Here is a 19990-nt window from a genome sequence, read left to right on the forward strand (position 1 = left end):
CAAAAGTATAGATACCACCCCCCCCCCTCTCTCCCAAAATGGTTTGTTCCAGCTCGCCTCTCCCCTGCTCTGGCTCTAGTGCCGTTGCTGCCAGAGCAATGGTGGCTGAGACACAGCGGAGCGGAGGTGTGAGTGCCTGGCTTAAAACAGGACATGTTAACTGCATTTAACCTTCAGTTACTCTTTATATAGTTAGGTAGGAGTCAGACCATGTTTCTTTTTAGCTGAAAAACATTACACCCAGGTAACCTGCAGTGTTGAAAACGTGTTTTGCGACAATGTTAGCTACCCTACAATCCGTCCCACTCTGTAGTAAAATCAGCGACATTTGACTGTCCTATTGCTCCCACTGAAATGTATACAGCCTATTTAAAATCTAAAACTTAACATTGGCCATAGCCTACTGTTGTTGCCACTGTCCTGTTTGAAATGGAATGAGTGAAGCTGGTTATTTTGTAGTGATGTGCGGATCGATCATTTATGTTCTAGAATCGATTCTCACATTAAAATATCAATATTTTAGTAATTTAGAGTAAATTTGTAGTTTATCATTAACAGGAACACAGTGGAAAGAAACTATAACATTCGGATTGTCTACATTCAAAGGAACTACTTCCTCTTCCGCCTTTCATAGTCATGTGCTAAATACGGCTGTAAAAATGTCTCGCAGCCCCTTGGCGTGCGCAGTGTTGCCAACTTAGCGACTTTGTCGCTATATTTAGCGAGTTTTCAGACCCCTTAGCGACTTTTTTTTCTAAAAAGTGACTAGCGACAAATCTGGCGACTTTTTCTGGTGTTATTGGAGACTTATTTATGACGACTTTTTGACGTGAAAGGGCGTGTTGCTCTTATTCTCAACAAGCAGCGGTGCGGCTGTGGGCACCTCACCCGTGCTAAAGCGCTCACGGGCGGAGGATAGTACTCCCCCAGCTGCAGGAGATGTTCACACCTATGCGTCCAAACTGCAAATGAACCGTGCATGAGCAAAGCTGCTGCTCCCGCACTAACTGTAACGCAGTCAGTTCTTCTTTTACTGTTATGCTGTTTGCTGTTTTGTGTTTTACTTTTACTGTTTACTGTTTTACTCGTTTTCACTTCTCCATTACTTACAGGCCCGGTTCTAGGAACACTAACGGTGTGTTCACACCGAACGCGATGGACGCGAATAGAGCGTCAGGTTTACATGTAAAGTCAATGGAAAGGCGCGATGACGCGCGATTGCGGGTCCCGCGAAAATTCGGAAGCAGATTTGTGTCGCGAAAACGCCAAAACGCGTGAAACGCGCGGCAGTGTAGCGCGTCTGGCGCGTTTGACTTGCGAATAAAACCACGCGCGTGAGTTTTTGTGTTGCATTTTGTGCATACGCGCGTTTCGCGTCTACTGCTCGAGTTGGAAAAATCTGAACTCCAGCGTCAAATCGCGCCGTGACAACCAATCAGGAGCCTGGTGACGTGGCTGTTACCTAGGTCAAAGGGGCAGATCCAGCCAAAGCCTTTCATACTTCAATGGAGGGGAAGGCTAATCAATGCGGTAGCAAACAACCCAGAGCCGTACAACACCAGCTGCTTTCAGTACCGAGACAGGAATAAAAAGGACCGAGCTTGGAGGAAGATATGTGAAGAGATCGGGCAACCTGGTAAGTTCATTCATTTCTCTTTTGAAAGTTTTCACTGACCCGGGAAGCCGCACAAAAGCTAGCAAGCCACCGCTATTTTCCCACTGACGTACAAATACCGTTCTGCTTTTATGGATGTTGTCATTTAGGAATATATTTTATTGTTTATTAATAAACAGCACACAGTGGTCCCGCTGTTCATCCGTCACTGCTTTGCTTTTTCGCTGATTTTTTATTGCACAGTACAGCATTGCATTCTGCAGCCTGATTGACAAATCTCCTGCGCTTGCCAAATTTATCACGTTTGGTTTTGATAACCATCGCGTCCAATAGAAAAAACAGCACAAAAACACCCATAACTACGAGCCTCATTCGGAAATAGACACCTGCACCGTGAGGGGAAAAAGGCGCACGAAAGTGGCGGGCAGATGAAGACAAACCGCGGCATAATAATACTTTTACGTTTTGCAATCTACAAAGGTTTGCACTTTGAGAATCAATTGTGAGAACTGTGACCAGGGGCTAGTTATTCTGAGAACCCCTGCAATAAATGAGGGACCACTGTCTACTCTACGATTATTATATCCAACCTGTTAACATTTAATACTGTATTGATAGAACCAACTGATTCTGCAGCAGAGCATCCCCAGTCCCTGAGCTCCTGCTGCTGCACCCACAGATATGTACAGCAAGCACTGATACCTTTTTAGTCGGTGGGATTCCCTTGTGATCACCTTTACTAAATATCTACAACCAATCTGATTATATCCTGTTATTGTTTGTTTTGTTTTTTTCAATGTTGAAACTAAAATCTAGTAGCAGCCTTCTCATTTCTTTGTGTTTTGTGCTGTTTTACAGGCCCACAGAGGAGGACGGCTCCGAGGCAGATGAGGGACGGGTCCCAGGACGGTCCATCGGCGGTGGAGCTGGCCATCCTGGAGTCCCTGAAGAGGCCACACCAGTCTCCAATGGAGCATTTCCTCCTCAGCCTTGTTCCTGCTCTGGACAGCAGCTGGTCCTTTTTATTCCTGTCTCTCTGTAAATTCTTATATTTTATATATTTATGTTTAATGTTTTTCTGTTTGAGACTTTTAATATTATTTCAAACAAATGTTTATAATGACTAATGTCTCAGTTCTACTACACAGCAAATGTTGGCACACGACTTGACACATGTAGAATTTATTTCATATTATACTAATGACAAAATATACTAATACAGTGGGATGCAAAAGTTTGGGCAACCTTGTTAATAGACATCATTTTCCTGTATAAATCGTTGGTTGTTACAATAAAAAATGTCAGTTAAATATCATACAGGAGACACACACAGTGATATTTGAGAAGTGAAAAGAAGTTTACTGGATTTACAGAAAGTGTGCAATAATTGTTTAAACAAAATCAAGCGGGTGCATCAATTTGGGCACCACAAAAAAGAAATGAAATAAATATTTAGTGTATATCAATGTGTGTGTCTCCTATATGATATATGGGGTGCCTTTGTCTGGACATGCTTCCCATCCAGAGCTGCACAGCACAGAGGAAAGTTCCAGCGCTCCTGGAATCCCTCTGTGATGGAGCGCCAGTCTCCAGGTGAAGGCACAGCCATGAAGTCGTCCACTAGACAGTCCCAGATGGACGTCGCTGCCTGGGGGGTGATCTGGCTCACCGTGGACACACCGACTATGAAACTGAACACGATGGTCCTGAAGGAGTCCCCGGTGACAAGGAACCTGGACAAAATTGTTCAAAATCAGTATTATGTGTACTGCAGTTACAAAATACATTATTCAAATTCCAAAATACTTTTGTGATGTCAGATTTAAATCACAAAACATGAATCTTACATAAAACCTTTTGTAATTATAAGGATAATTAGAAAATGTATATTAGATAATATCTAAAACAGTTGTGTTTTGTTTTAACTTTAACATATCATAATTTGATTGGTAGCAACTTTCACAACTACAGTGAGCCAATCACTCATAATTCCTAAACATGTCAATCAGGTAGGAATGAAGTGAGACATTAATAGAAATGTTGACATGTATGTTGACATGTAGCCCTTTCCTTGCTTAAATCATTAATATTTTTGAAAGATTAATCTGTGATAAGACAGCTTATCAAGATAGAACCATGTAACTAGAGATGAACCAAACTGTTCACAGTTTTATCTAACTCTGTTTTAATAAAGGCTGTGACCCCTGCTATAGAGTCTGACAGCTGCAGGGATTATATACAAATATTCAACTATCCCAGAATTAAACCAGGTCTAAATAAAAAGGAGTGAGTATCACTACAAAGGTTAACTCAGTGGTCCTAATGCTACAGTTTGATATCAGCAAACACCGAGCGCATACATTGATGTGACACCACAGCCATGCTATCATGCAAACACTGAGAACAGCATAAATCGAATTAAATCGGGACTTGATGAGACCTTCTGAGTATCACTAGAAATATTATAAAGAGTCGTCTCTGTACCACAGTTTGCTTTCAGTAAACACCGACAGCATTCACTGTTAGCATAGCACATCCATGTTAGCAGTGTATAACTGGATGGATTAGCATATTAGCACAGATATCAATAAAGGACTACCGTATTAAATAGTTTTACTAACCTCAGGCAGACGGACAGGCGCTCTGCAGGTGGGATTGAGCGCCTGTAGTTGGTGTCTAGGGTCCAGTTTTTACCCAGGTGCTTAAAGCCCTTCTTTACCCTCATGTAACACCAACAGTAATTTCCAACCACTATTTCCTGTTCCTGTCAGTCAAACAAACAGACGACAAACATCTTCTATAAACAGGAATAATGTCATTTTATCGGATTAGAAAACATCTAATCTAGCGTTGATATTACACTGCTGTTTAGTGTCTGGCTGATCTCAGTGTCACCAAAATATCTGCCCTACATGTCAAACAATGAGAGAACTTGAAACAGTAACATCACCTAGCAGCTTATTTTAATTAGTGCTAACGTTTTGTTTGCTGGCTAACATTGCTATTATTATAGTCACAGTTAATTGACTTTGAATAGCTTTATTTCAAAAGTAATTTTACAATTTCACAGCCATTTAGCTGTGTTAACTGTACATGCTGTAGGTCATAAGGCGTGCATGGATCATTTTTATAATCAGCCTCTTATCTTTTGTCCACCACAGGCTTTGCCATGATAAATTGGTCAGTTGACAACCAGGAGCCGTACACCTTAACCTCAGAGGCCAGGACATCCAGGGGCAGTGTGAACACGCACTTGCTTAAATGGGACGCAAGACGGACTATAGAGGGCCACCCCCTTGCCAGACAACCAAGTGCTGTCCCTGTCCACGGCCAGTGTGAGAAGGACTCTCACTAAAGTCAACCCACACAAAGCTGCTGGACCAGACAATATACCTGGACGCGTGCTCGGAGCCCGTGCTGACCAGCTGACTGATGTCCTAGCGGGCATCTTTAACATCTCCCTGAGTCAAGCTGTTGTGCCACAGTGCTTTAAAACCACCACCATCATACCTGTCCCCAGACCTTCCCAAAGCCTAATTCCACAATGATTGCCTGAGCCTATTCTTGTTAAATGATGAAAAACTCAAAGGCACGTTTGGGCAGTGGATCTGTGTGAAATCAGCAGCTTGCAAAACGAAATCAAAATGTGTGCTATTGATTCTAAAAATAGAAATCACAATAAAGTTCAACATTTACTAAAACCGCCATTCAGTCATCTGAGAGTCTTTACTCATGAAATTATAACGGTTAGATGAATGTATATGCAGTGATTTACTGATCAATGATAAAAGGGGAGATTTATGCAATAACGAAGACTGTCATGAAAAGTATTTGGCATCTGATCTCCTGTAACCTGCAGAGCTAAGCTGTTTTACCAGCTCTGCTCTCTGATTTTTCTTTTTTCTTTTATGAAAAAACACAAGTTGTCAAAGTTATTTGTTTGCAAATGTATTTCAGAAATATCGACATACTTTTTTTAATCAGCAGAAACTTTATGTCAGTAGTGCAAAAACCTGCACTGATCTGACCTCATTTCTTCCTCATCCTGATTCCTGACCTGGGAAGGGAGAGAAATATTTGTTTTTGTTTGTCTTCTTGTTTTATTTAATTCCTTGTGGGATTTGGATCCAACACGTAAAGTATGCATATTATGCACACACACAAACACACATGCAGCTATTACCCATTTCTTGTATTCTTGAATAAAGACATTGATTTGACACATTTAATTAGCGGCCAATTGTTTTTATTGTTCAATTATTAAGAAAAAAGAAAAGGTGGGGGTGGGTGGGATGGAAAGTAAAGGGAGAGAGGAGAGAAAACCCCAACAATCCCCTCTGAGCAAGCACTAGGCGACAGTGGATAGGAAAAACTCCCTTTAAAGGAAGAAACCTATGACAGAACCAGGCTCTAGAGGGGGCAGTCAACTGTCGGGACTGGTTGGGGGGTGATTGTGAAAAGAGGGGAGGGAGATGGGGGAGGTGTTAGTAGTTAAGGGGAGGGGGGGGGGAATTAAGCTGGAGCAGAGGTGGGGGAAGAAGAGGTGACATTGGCAGTAGTGGAAGAAGGAGTGTTCTTCCTCCAGAAGAAGCAGAAGCGTTTTTTCTTTTTCTTCAGCTGCTCTTCCACGAGCACCTTTTTCTCGAGGATGAGGATTTTCAGCTCCTCGATTGTTTCGGTGTTTTGCTTCTGCAGCTTGTTGCATTTTTTCTCCACTTCTTCTATTTCAGCTTGTTTTTCTTCCAACCTTTCTTTCAGCACTTTAGATGTTGCCTCCTGTTTCTCAAACTCCTGGAGAAGAAGTTTTTCTTCTCTCTGCTTACTGACCAGCTGTTCTCTCTCTTGAAGCAGGTCTTGATATTTGTGCAGTGTCTCTTCGAACTTTACCTGCAGCATCCTGTCGTTTACCTCCATGAGCTGGAGTTGGCACTCCATGTCTCCCTGCTTTCTGTCCAGCTGCTCTTTCTCTTGAAGGATTTCTTTATTCTGTCGCAGAGCTTCATCAAGCTTTCCTTGCAAGCTTTCATTTTGTTGCTTGATGCTCTGAAGATTGGAATCCATTTCTTTTTGTTTGATTTCTTGTTCCCTTTTCTCTTGGAGAAGCTTCTCATTTGCTTGCTCTGTGCGATCAAGCCTTTTTTTGTCTACACTGTACATTAGCTCCATGTCTCGGAGCTTGGAGTGCAGCCCTCTCTTCTTCGTGCTGTCTTGCATCTTCTCTTGGAGGAGTTTTCTATTTTGTCGCAGAGCTTGATCAAGCTTTCCTTGCAAGCTTTCAATGTGTTGCTTGATGCTCTGAAGCTTGGAATGCATTTCTTTCTCTTTTAACTCCTTTTGCCTTTTCTCTTTGAGAAGCTTTTCATTTTCTTGCAGTGTGCGATCAAGCCTTTTTTTGTCTACACTGTACATTAGCTCCATTTCTTGGAGATTGCTGTGCAGCCCTCTCTTCTTCATGCCATCTTGTTTCTTCTCTTGGACAAGTTTTTTATTTTGTTGCAGGGCTTCATCAAGCTTTCCTTGGAGCTCCTGGTTCTTTTTGTCCATGTCATGGAGATCTTGTTGTTTCTCCTCAATTATAGCTTCCTTTTCTTGAAGCTGGTATGACAACTTTTTTAGTTCAGCGCTCTTTCGCTCATTTTCCTCCATCAAGAACTTAATCTTCTCTGTGTTTCTGAGCGCTTCATCCTCCATTTCTTCCAAACGCTTTTCCTCTAGTTCCACTTGGTCACACCAAGGAAGAGAGGAAAGGGAAGAGTCTAGTGGCTCATCCCAGGGAAGAGCGTATGGGTCAACTTCTTGTCCCTTTGGATTTGTTTGAGACATGTTGGGTCTGGATACAGTTACAACTGCAAAGGATCCAAATATTTCAAAAGGCTTTTCTGGCGAACGGTTCAATGCTGCACACATCAAGGCTGCGAGAAACGGACTAAAAGTCGTTGCTCTTCACCCCTATTTATAGGTTTTAAGGGTCAACGGATCAAAGGAAAGAATGGTGGTAAGATTCTACGTGTGTGACGTCATAATTCTGTAAGGCAATGAGGTTGTCACGTGATATTTTTGGAGGAGGGCATTTTTCAACTTGGACAAATTATCAATAAAGTTTCAATCTCTGTTATTTTCCCCAAAAAACGTGTTGTCGCAATAATGTTTTCTACTGTAATATGTGCCAACAGATGGCGCAGTTTAAAGTTGGCTGTTACTCTGCCCAGTCTGCTACCATAGAAGAAGAATGTAGACCAATAGTACTTTGACGATGTCCGCTGATCGTTTCCGTGTAAATCTTAGCATTGCTTTAGCCGTCAAGCTAAAGGTTTAGCTTCATACTGCCATATTTTCAGAGTAACAAAATATTTAAACGGTCTCAGATCATGGTGAGTATTTGAAAAAATGTTTATTTAATGTGAAGCCTGTGATGTGGAAAGGTTAGCAAGCGTAATTTTGCCTATTGTGTTATACACGGGTGCTTACATCCGAGTAGTGTTGATCTTTTCTAAGGTCCATGGGTTTATCCAACGAGCAGCTAAGTCACCGTTATATCTGTAATTTTGTGTGCAACGTCTTAATGCAAAAAAAAAAAAAAAAAAATCAAATCCCAAATCAACGCAACGAAGCAAAGACTAAACAAAAAAAACCCCACAATGCGTTTTTAAGCTCTCTCTGCGTTCACTGTCTCTGCAAGTGTCAAACTTCCTCGCTTTAGCTGATGCTAACCAACATTAGCGCTTACGGTTCGTATATAAACACAACTGTCAGCCCTTCACTTTTGGTGCCGACAACATTTTGAGCATTTTCTACAGTTTGTGAAATGGTCGCCATTGGCATTACATGCCAGTAGTGTTCGCTAATTGACTTTACTGGGGATTATATTTATTACAACGTTACTGCGCGGAAGTGATCATAGTGTATGCTTATGAACGTGAGTGGTAGGTGTTATTAGTGCGACTTTACCCTTAATTAGTTTTCCCACTGGAAGTAGAGTTGTTTATGCGACGTGATGGCTAGAGCAGTCCCAAACAATCGATCGCGTTTATTAACAGACCAATTCTCTCCAAACTTTTAGGGTAAGCTAGACTAGAGATATGGTTGCAATAATACGAACAAGGGCGCAACAGCATATTGACAATGGCGAGAACTTTAATATTTACATTGTGTTAGTGCACCCATCGCTCCGCATCCTTAACGCTACATTGATGTCGAGAGTCTCTGACACAGCTGTGCTCTGCAGCACAGACACCCTGCTTATCTGTGATTCGGCCAGACTGGTGTTGAACTCCAAAGACATGCGCGGGGTTAGGTTAGTTGCTGTTGGTGTGAGTGGTTGTCTGAGTCTCTCTAATAACCCTCCAACAGACTGGCGACCTGTCCAGGGTGTACTTTTGCCCTATGACAGCTGGAATACAACCTGAATAAAATAAGTAGGAGAAAATGAATGATGTTTATGAACTGTAGTTAATGTAGTCAGACAATAAGTTACCGAGCAACAGGCCACAAGTCTTGGTGCAGAATCATACTAAGATTTAAAAAATAAAATGTTGGCACTGGTGTTTGAAACAGTATACTGTCAGTAAGACTGGAGCAACTGCACACATCTGGAAACTAATAACTAGAGTAGTTAAGTAACATTTTGTTACTGCATCCATTTAGCCAGGTATAATTAGCATGTCTACATTCATGTCATTTCTAATGTGGTCCTATGTGGTATGTTGTAGGACAGTGAAGTGTCTGACACTGACCATGTACCAGTGCCTGAGAACACTGGTATGGAGGGGGAGAACGCACCTCTTTACTGTATTTGTCGGAAACCAGACATCAACTGCTTCATGATGTAAGTATATATCAGTTTTATATTTGCAGTACGTGCAGTAGGGGTGGGCGCTAGCTTCAGCAATGTTATCAGAGTTTGGTTTTTTTTTAAATGAAGATCTTCTATTTCGAGAAAACTACCAATAAGGATATATGCACAGATCTAGAAAACAATACTGTAACATTTTATTGATGCTTGCAGTTTGGAGGCAGCAGTATTTGCAAGTGTAACTAAATTCCAGGCATTTTCCATCCTTCTTTTCCTATCAGCTTTTTTCTAGTTGTCAGTGTGAACCAAGGTGTCAGCAGCAGCATTATAGTGCAAAAGTAGTGACCCAGCATAGATCAAATGTAAGCACAAAAGTAGCCAAGGTAGTGTTTTTCCTGGAAATTTTAAGTGAAAGGATAAAGTAACTGCTTACCACTTTAGTTTAACAATGATTAATGAAATGTAACCGTGTAACTCATCAGCAGTCTGCACAGTATGGTCACATATTAAAACTGAAGAATATGTTGTACTTGTTGTAGTGTTTCCTAGCTCCTGGAGCAAGTGGTGAAACTCACCAAACTGCTCATGCCTCTGGAGGACCTGATGGACCCAGGTACGGCGAGGACGTCTTTTACGCTGCTGCTCTGCTCTCCACAGTACATAGAGAAGGGAGACTCTCTCTTCAAGCGCTAGCTCGATAGCTGCCATCTTGCAAAGATACCGGTCTGGCACAACTCCCTCCCACATTCCTCCCACATTTCCGGTTGACGCGCGATGGATTTTTCTTGGACACGCGTTGAGACGCGAATGTACACGCATCAAATTAGGGGCGTTTGGGGCGTTTTATTCGCGTCCATCGCGTTCGGTGTGAACACACCAGCCAGACGCTTTGTCGCGCCAGTTCGCACCCGTGACCAATGAGGACGAGAAGGAAAACCCCATCCTGCCCCCCACCTGCATCGTGGGTGCACTGACATGGGAGATTGAAAAGGTGGTTAGGGACGCCCAGCGACAGGAGCCCGACCCTGGCACGGGCCCGAAAGGGAAACTTTATGTTCCGGCCACAGCGCATAGTCAGGTCATTCACTGGGCACATACTGCCAAGTTTTCGTGCCACCCAGGTAAAAATTGCACTGTCTCCTTTCTACGACGTTTGTTTTGGTGGCCCTCTCTTGTTCTCGATGTCCAGAACTATGTTGCGGCATGCCCGGTGTGCGCACGGAACAAAACCTCCAACTCACCTGCTTCTGGCCTCCTGCGACCATTACCCACTCCAAAACGCCCGTGGTCGCACATCGCCCTGGACTTCGTCACCGGCTTGCCTCCCTCTTCAAGTAACACCTCCATTCTAACCATTATTGACCGTTTTTCCAAGGCCGCCCACTTCATTGCTCTGCCCAAGCTCCCTTCTGCCTTGGAGACGGCCCAGTTACTGACGCAGCATGTGTTTTGGCTCCACGGCATACCCCAGGACATCGTTTCCGACCGTCGCCCTCAGTTCACCTCACGGGTTTGGAAGGAGTTCTGTGCAGAATTGGGAGCTCAGGTCAGTTTGTCCTCCGGGTTCCACCCCCAAACTAATGGTCAGACCGAAAGGGCCAATCAAGAGCTGGAGGCCATGTTGCGTTGCGTCGCATCATCGAACCAAGCGACCTGGAGCGAGCAGTTGGCCTGGGTGGAGTATGCCCACAACGCAAGCACGTCATCAGCAACTGGACTCTCGCCCTTCGAGGCATTGCTGGGGTATTGAAAGAAATCTCCGTCCCGGGTTTCTCCGTGGATCGGGTTTCCTCCAAGGCGTGAGCACCGATAAGCAGAGTTTTGTCCTTTCCTTATAAGATTCCTAATTATTCAAAGTAACGCTCAGGTATGCCGTTCAGCTGGGTTAGTTACGACGTCGGGAGCAGTTAGGAGAACAAAATGATACAGAAACTGCTTCAGGTTGCTCTTCCAAAATCAACTCAAAGGTTTATTCAGTATACAACAGTTTATATAGAGGAAAAAAAGGTTCGTGTGTCAGCAGGTTCTCAGTTCAAACCGGTACAGACCAAATAAGGAAACGTCTTCCTGCCTTCTGAGCAAAGAAGTATCCTTTGTGTAGTTTATCAGTTCAGCTACAATTTATGATCATCCCAGCAAAATACACTCCTAGACATAGAATACAGAGTTCTTTCATTAGTGAATTCTGAAACAAACCACCTGGCCTTTAACAAGCTCTTTTCTAAAGGATAAGGAAGGGAGGATGGGAGTAAGGGAGTGGTCTCGTCTCTGTGGTATTTTCGACCTTGGGGTACCAGCCTGTGAGTCTTACACATCAATTCTTGGGTCACAGAGAAAGAGAAAAACAACTAGTAAATGGGCCTTATTGAGTAACAGTTTTCCTGTATAATATCACTATAAAACAATATCCTGTAAATGCTACCATGGTATCAAAATATCACAACAGGTATCAACCCCCCCTCCTCTCCATCTCTGAGGGAGAGCTGGCGGTTCCCTCGGTCCAGCACCACCTTAGGCGCTGTCGTCGGGTCTGGCGTTTTAAAAACCTGACATCTGTGCAGACCACAACTAGAAAGATAAGCACATCGGATTCAGATTTGATTTAAACTAACATCAGTCAGTCTCTAGAAGTCTAAAAAGTCTGTTTCTACCATTAAACATCCAATATACTCAACTTCCCAGAAAGTTTTGACTTCACGTGTGAAAATTTTTTTCATGCTTTGTGGCAGCTTTTGACCATCTGTGACATCTATTAATGTCAAATCTAGCCTTTATTTAACAACATAAGTAGACTCTATGTTACAATTATTGCACAGCCATTAAGGATCAATTTGGTTTCTGAAAAAAAGTTCTGTTTTTTCTCCCTCTGCTTGCTTCTTACTGTCTTTGAGGCTCGGGACCAGCACTCCTGTTGTTGGACAGAAAGACATCAACTCAGTGGTAAGTATTTTGGTTTTCCAATATATTAGCAACTGTCAGTGACATTTATATCAATCAGGCTGAACTTTAATCATACTTTAGATCAGCCTGTTTTACTTATTGTTTTATTTGTGCTTTGGTTTGGGGAAGTTGTTTCTTCACTGATCTTTTCCTGTCTTCTGTTATTAGACTTGAGATATGACTGCACTATGCTGTTGCTGGTGACTCCAGTTAATTCTACAAGACATGCTGTGTAAGTAAACAAACAACAACAGTTTGGTCTGCATTTCTTGAAAGATCACATCCCCCAAACTTAGTTTAGAGGGTCTACACTGTATATAGTGAAGTCTGCAAGTTTTCTAACAGCAAAATTTGTTTTGTGCCCAAATCATTTTGCACATCATTAGAATGAAAGTTATTGGCCATGTTTGCATAGCCCTTTTTAAAATTATGCTTTCATGACATTATTGTGTGTTGGGTGGTGGTCACGGCTATCCAGACTGACAATTGGGACATTGAATGTCACCTCTCCGGTGGGGAGGGAGCCTGAGATTGTCTAAATTGGAGTCTGTTTTATACCAAATGCAGAAAAAAATGTTTTAAGAAAGCAATTAAGTTCATGTCCAAAAAAATATGATTGTTTGCTTGCAGGACACCAGGAGAGATGAGTGCTTCGTCACAGATGGTGTGGTGAGTGAAGATGGTCGCCTGCAGGTTCAAGCTCATTGCATCTCCAACCCACATCCACTGGCACTGTACTTAAGGGAAGTTAAAGACTTTCTTCTGCACCTACATTTGGATCACCTCGATCCATGATAGTCATTCAGGCAGTAATGCCTGGACTGGAAACAAGCCATCCTTAAAATATTACAACATTCCAGCTCATGTGTTGGAATGCAAAAAGAATGTGTTGTTTAAATTAGAGACTGCACTTGTGACAGAACAACAAGTATTTCATTTTGATTATATAAGTAATGTAAGTACAAAACAAAGTTGTGGTAGGCCTAAACTTATTTTCAGAATAATTACATCTGAGACTTTGTTTCATCGTAAGAGTATAACAGTGATGGCAATATAATTGTTTGTTGTTCAGCAGAACAGTGTCCAGTATGTTGGCTGTTATACTTTGTGTTTGAAAATAAAAGTTGGGCTGATTTTAACATCATTACAAAAAGTGTTGTTAATCATTTTTAATCATATTCAGGTTACCACAAATTGTTTTTTCATTTAGTTGAACTTGAAATGTTTGTCAGTAGGTAAACAATTAGTATTGTACAGACAGAAATATCAAGTTATTCTTAATACGGGGCGATCGTGGCTCAAGAGTTGGGAGATCGCCTTGTAATCGGAAGGTTGCCGGTTCGAGCCCCGGCTTGGACAGTCTCGGTCGTTGTGTACTTGGGCAAGACACTTCACCCGTTGCCTACTGGTGGTGGTCAGAGGGCCCGGTGGCGCCAGTGTCCGGCAGCCTCGCCTCTGTCAGTGCGCCCCAGGGTGGCTGTGGCTACAATGTAGCTGCCATCACCGGTGTGTGAATGTGTGTGTGAATGGGTGGATGACTGGATATGTAAAGCGCTTTGGGGTCCTTAGGGACTAGTAAGGCGCTATATAAATACAGGCCATTTACCATTTAATACTGTAGACTTGCACTGTATAAGTTGTCCTAACAGTCATCTTAAGTAAGCTTTACTTAGTTTTTTGAGGCAACGAGTTTCCTCAATTCTTTTGAGTTCTGGGAACTAATTAGATTTTACACTGTGGTAATGAACTAATCATTTGTTTCAGGTGTGTTGACCCAGGGTGATATTTAAAACTTGCAGGACACCGGCCCTCAAGGTCTGGAGTTCGACACTCCTGCTCTAGTGTATACTCTTCTCTGTGGTTTAGATATTATTTTATTACTATTATTTGTTGTTTAAGGCTGTAGAGATTGGATTTTACTGTTCCCTAATTGTTGTTGTTTTTTTTGTTTGTTTTTTGTTTTTTCCACCAGGGGGAATCTTCTCTTCACATACTTTTAAGTGAGTTTGAAGGGGTTCTGCCTAATTATTACTCTTTTCTAGTTAACATTCAGAAGTGAAGCCCAATAATCATGATTTCACAGTCAGCCTCAGATACTTATCAAATTAAAGCTCATGTAGAAACAAACAAACAAATGAACAAAAGATTTTGTCCTTCATTTCTGTCAAACAAAGCTGTATGAAACGTTTCCAACTGTCTAGCCCGGTTGCTAGGCAGCCCGGTTGCTAGGCAACGTTTGATTGATTGATTGAATATTTATTTTGAACATGTTGAAAAAGTACAACAAAATACAATTAAAAGAGACAAATGAACAAAGCAAAACAAAAGGAAAACGAGCAACCACAACTCCAAATAACGTTCATGTTCAAAAAGGAGCAGGAAGAAGCATAAGCTTGTTTAATCCCACCCCTTTTCCACTATCTAGTATCAATAGACTAGAGAAATACCTCCTTGCAATTACATTATATGTTATGTGTAATGTTTTTTATATATATATATATATATATATATATATATATATATATATATATATATACACATACATACGTATACACATATGCACGTGAGGCTGGGGAAGAATGTCTCGGACTCCCGGACCATCAGCACCGGCTCCCCTCAGGGCTGTGTTCTTTCTCCTCTGCTCTTCTCCCTGTACACCAACTGCTGCACCTCCACCCACCAGTCTGTCAAGCTAATCAAGTTCGCAGATGACACCACCGTCATTGGGCTCATCTCTGACGGGGATGAGTCTGCCTACAGGAGGGAGGTTGAACGTCTGGTGTCTTGGTGCAGCCACAACAACCTGGTGCTGAATGCCCAGAAGACAGTGGAGATTATTGTGGACTTCAGGAAGCACACAGCCCCACTCCCCCCCATCATCCTGACTGACACCCCCATCACCTCTGTGGACTCATTCCGCTTCCTGGGTACCACCATCACCCAGGACCTGAAGTGGGAGCCCACCATCACCTCCGTCATCAAGAAAGCCCAGCAGAGGATGTACTTCCTGAGGCAGCTGAAGAAATTCAACCTGCCAACACGGACGATGATGCAATTCTACACTGCAATCATCGAGTCCATCCTCACCTCCTCCATCACCGTGTGGTACGCTGGAGCCACTATCAGGGACAAACAGAGACTGCAGCGTGTTGTGCGCTCTGCTGAGAAGGTGATTGGCTGCAGACTCCCATCTCTGCAGGACCTGTACACCTCCAGGACACTGGGGCGTGCAGCTCGGATCTCAGCTGACCCTTCTCACCCTGGACACAGTCTGTTTGACCTGCTCCCCTCAGGCAGGAGGCTCCGGTCCATTCGCACCAGAACCTCTCGCCACAAGAACAGTTTCTTCCCCTCTGCTGTTGGACACATGAACAATAACCACATGACTGTCCCCGCCACAAACACATGACCCTACGCTGTGTCACTGCATCATTTCATGTCTGGCACTGATCACCACCTGCACTCATGTATATATCTTTCAACGTAGCACTCTTAATTCTTATTCTCATGTATATATGTTTGGCACTGATCACCACCTGCACTCATGTATATATCTTTCTATGTAGCACTCATAATTCTTATTCTCATGTATATATCTCATGTATATCTCATGCACATATCTTTCTTTCTACATAGCACTTTAATTCTTATTGTCTGCACTGAAGCACCGCAGCAATTTCCTAATGTTGTAAACCTCAACATCTGGCAATAAATCCATTCTGATTCTGATTCTGATTCTGATATACACATTTTCTAACACCTCAAGGATACACAACATATATATATATACACACACACACACACACACACACACACACACACACACACACACACACCCACCCACCCATACCAACATACCCGTGCACCCGCACACACATGAAAATATTAGACAAGAACACCCTATCAAATCTCTACCTTTTCCCTGTACCCTGTAAAAACCATATCCTTAATCCGCTTTTTAAACTGCGCCATGCTCTGACATTGCTTCATATCTTTACTTAGTCTGTTCCACAGCTTCACTCCACACACAGAGATGCAAAACTTTTTAATGTTGTATGGATACGAGGATGTTTTAAATTTAATTCCCCCCTGAAATTGTATCCCCGTTCCCTTTTAGAAAACATTTTTAGAATATTGTCAGGAAGCAGGTTATTTATTGCTTTATATATAATTTGTGCAGTGAGAAAATGAACCAGATCTGTGAATGTTAGAATTTTTGATTTTAAGAATAGTGGATTTGTATGATCTCTGTAACCAGTTTTATGGATTATCCTTATGGCCCTTTTTTTTTAATATAAAGATTGATGATAGCGAACATTTGTAAGTATTGTTCCAAACCTCTGCACAGTAATTCAAATACGGTCCAATCAGGGAACAATAGAGAATGTGGAGTGATTTGTGGTCCAGAATGTGTTTTACTTATCTCAAGATTGAGACACTTCTTGAAATTTTGTTATGTATATGATTTATATGAGACTTCGTAGGGCTGGGCGATATGACCCAAAATTCATATCTCGATATTTTTTAGCTGGATGGCGATATAAGATATATATCTCGATTTTTTTTTTTTTAAAGCCATAAGTTAAGAACAAAAAGAGTGTTCCTAGTCACACTGTGTCCCAGATGTCACACGGGCACTTTTATTTACATACAGCGTAGATGTACATGAAGAAATTACTCAAAAATAAATTATCAGCATTTATTAAATAATCATGGTCCATAAATAAAAGAAAACAATGTTGTTTTTGTGCATAACAAAAAGCTCACAATTGTGCAGTCAAAATGTAAACTAATAGACGCTGAGCATAATAACAAAGAGACAGATTTCACAGCTGCACCACGTCTCTGAACAGGGGCCATTTGTGGTCCTTATACACACACAGTACGTATCACTCCGCGAGGCTCCTCCCCGGTAGCCGTAATCCTCCGACAATCCATCAAGTGGTGCAGCCGTGCAGCCCCTCTGGGCTGCATGTCGTTAGCGCGGTTAGCTCGCTAACACGTTGACGCCGTCCAGCCCCACGCACGGTAACTCGCTAACGGAGATTTTCCGCTTTAATCTTGTCATTGCCTGCAGGTGAAGCTATGGGGGAGGGGGAGTTGTGTTCAGTGAAGGAGAGGCGAGGCCAAGTAAGGTTGCGTAGAGACAAAAGTGGACGAAAGAGAGGCAAACCTGCGGCTCCACAAGTATAATTATAACGTAACATAGACTATATATCGATATAAACGATATTGTCACATCTTATATCTTGTATGAAAATATATCGATATTTTTAAAAAACTCGATATATCGCCCAGCCCTAACTTCCAGTTTAATTTATCATCTATAATCACACCAAGAAACTTATGTTCAAGTACTCTTTCAATTTCCACACCATCTAAACGAATCTGCACTTGTGCATTTCTAAGGGAATTCCCAAATAAGATAATTTTAGTTTTACTTAGATTTAGCGATAGTTTGTTCCTGTTAAACCATTTTTTAATTATCCAGCAGCTCCTTTAGATTCCCCCCAGAACAAAAAATATTTGTGTCATCTGCAAATAATACCAATTTTAATATATCAGATGCCTTACAAATATCATTTATATAAATAATAAATAAATTTGGACCCAGTACAGAGCCTTGTGGAACACCACAAGCAATGTCCAAGCATGATGAGGAATGGACACCCAGCTTCACAAATTGTTTCCTGTCACTTAAATAATTTTTCACCCATTGCAGTACAACCCCCCCCCCCCCCCCCCCCCCCCGATCCCGTACCGTTCCAGTTTATTAATTAATATGTTATGATTGATTGTGTCGAATGCTTTCTTGAGATCCAGAAATACTCCAGCTGCATACTGTTTCTGATCTATAGCATTTGTAATCTCGTCAATTGATTCGATTAATGCCAGAGATGTTGATCTTTTTGATCTGAATCCATATTGACTGTCAGAGAGTAATTTATATTTATCTAAGAATTTGTCTAATCGTTTATTAAACAGGTTTTCTAGGATTTTGGAGAATTGTGGTAGTAAAGAAACAGGCCTGTAATTTGTGAAGTGGCGTCTGTCCCCGGTTTTATACAGCGGCACAACTTTAGCTATTTTCATTTTGTTTGGCACTTTTCCCGTCTGAAATGATAAGTTGCAAATATATATTAGAGGTCCTACAATTCCTTCAATGACCTTCTTGACGATTTTCATGTCAATATCATTACAATCAGTAGATGTTTTATATTTACACATGTGTACAATGTCAATTATTTCTTTTTCCTCCACTGATGTGAGGAACATTGAGTTAGGGTTCCTATCAATCAGGTTTTAACTACAGTCTACTGATGGCAGTGACTCAGGAATTTGTTCTGCCAGTTTTGGTCCAATATTTACAAAATAATGATTAAAGCTGTTGACCTTATCAGCAGTGTTTTCCATAATATTGCCATTGTCGATAAAGTATTTAGGATAACTTTGTTGTCCAGAATTATTTTTAATGATACTGTTTAAAACATCCCATATTCCCTTCATATTATGTTTATTGTTGTTCAATATTAATCTTGGTCAACTTATTTTTGTATTTTTTATATTTATTTTCAGCATCTTTTGTTCTTTGTTTCAGGAATTCCCTATAGAGTGTATTTTTCTTTTTACATGCATTTTGTAAACCCTTAGTGAGCCATGGTCTATCTGAATATTTGTGCTTTCTGTTGTATTTTATTGTTGGACAGTTTTTATCGTACAACTCCATGAATATTCTTAAAAATATGCCATATGCAATATCAATATCAGCTTCTTTGTACACATTGTCCCAGTCCTGATTTAATAGATCGTTCTTAAATGCAGTCATAGTTTCTTCTGTCCTTACACGTCTGTATCTCAGTTGTTCTTCATGCTGATTTTTCTTATAATTAGTGTCATAAACTGCAAAAACTGGTAGGTGATCACTGATGTCATTAATTAATATTCCGCTCACAATGTTGTTTTCCATATTGTTAGTGAAAATATTGTCAAGTAAGGTGGCACAATGTGGTGTAATTCTGCTAGGCCTGGTTATTTTAGGATGTAAACTCAAACTGTACATAGTGTTTAGGAATTCGTCTGTCATTTTATGCTTTTTCGGATTCAACAGGTCAATATTAAAATCACCACAGATAAACATAACTTTTTGATTTGTTTTAGAAAATATTTCCTCTATGAAGTCATTAAATACTTGAATACTAGAGCCAGGTGTTCTATATATACAGCTAATTATTACATTTTTCTCTTTTTCCTTATAAATTTCAATTGTTATACATTCTAGTAAATTATCAATTACAGTTGTCATACTTTCTACCACCTTGTAGTTTAGGTTTTTATCCACATACACAGCTACTCCCCCTCCACTCTTGTTCCTTCTATTTACAAAATTCACTTCATATCCCTCCTGTCCAAAGTCCATTCCTTTCTCCGATTTGATCCATGTTTCAGAAATGGCAATAATTCCAAATGGATTTGTCAACTCATTGAGATATTCCTTTATATTGTTGAAGTTGGCATACAGACTTCTGCTATTAAAATGGATTATTGATCATTTATTTTTTGTGTTGATGGTGTGCTTAAACTGTTCATCGGTGAAGTAGCAGCAGTTACTGCTAATGTTGTAGAAGAAATTATTTTCCGGGTCT

At 41.2% G+C, this 19990-nt stretch overlaps 2 long non-coding RNA genes across 3 annotated transcripts; both read left to right on the plus strand.

Moving 5' to 3' along the window:
* The first annotated feature begins 205 nt into the window (after positions 1-205).
* Positions 206-5844, plus strand: LOC309694682. The gene is made up of 2 exons (XR_014272951.1): positions 206-1636; positions 2474-5844. It is a non-coding gene; the product is annotated as an uncharacterized lncRNA (long non-coding RNA).
* Positions 5845-7218: 1374 nt separating this feature from the next.
* Positions 7219-13486, plus strand: LOC309693320. Of its 2 annotated transcripts, none has more exons than XR_014272622.1 (5): positions 7219-7986; positions 9325-9440; positions 9947-12347; positions 12516-12579; positions 12978-13486. It is a non-coding gene; the product is annotated as an uncharacterized lncRNA (long non-coding RNA). The 2 variants fall into 2 exon arrangements; XR_014272623.1 differs by having other exon boundaries at positions 7740-7986; positions 12299-12347.
* Positions 13487-19990: the final 6504 nt, after the last annotated feature.

The sequence above is a fragment of the Aulonocara stuartgranti genome (genome assembly GCF_965226115.1).
Source record: "Aulonocara stuartgranti genome assembly, chromosome: 18".
NCBI lineage: Eukaryota > Metazoa > Chordata > Actinopteri > Cichliformes > Cichlidae > Aulonocara > Aulonocara stuartgranti.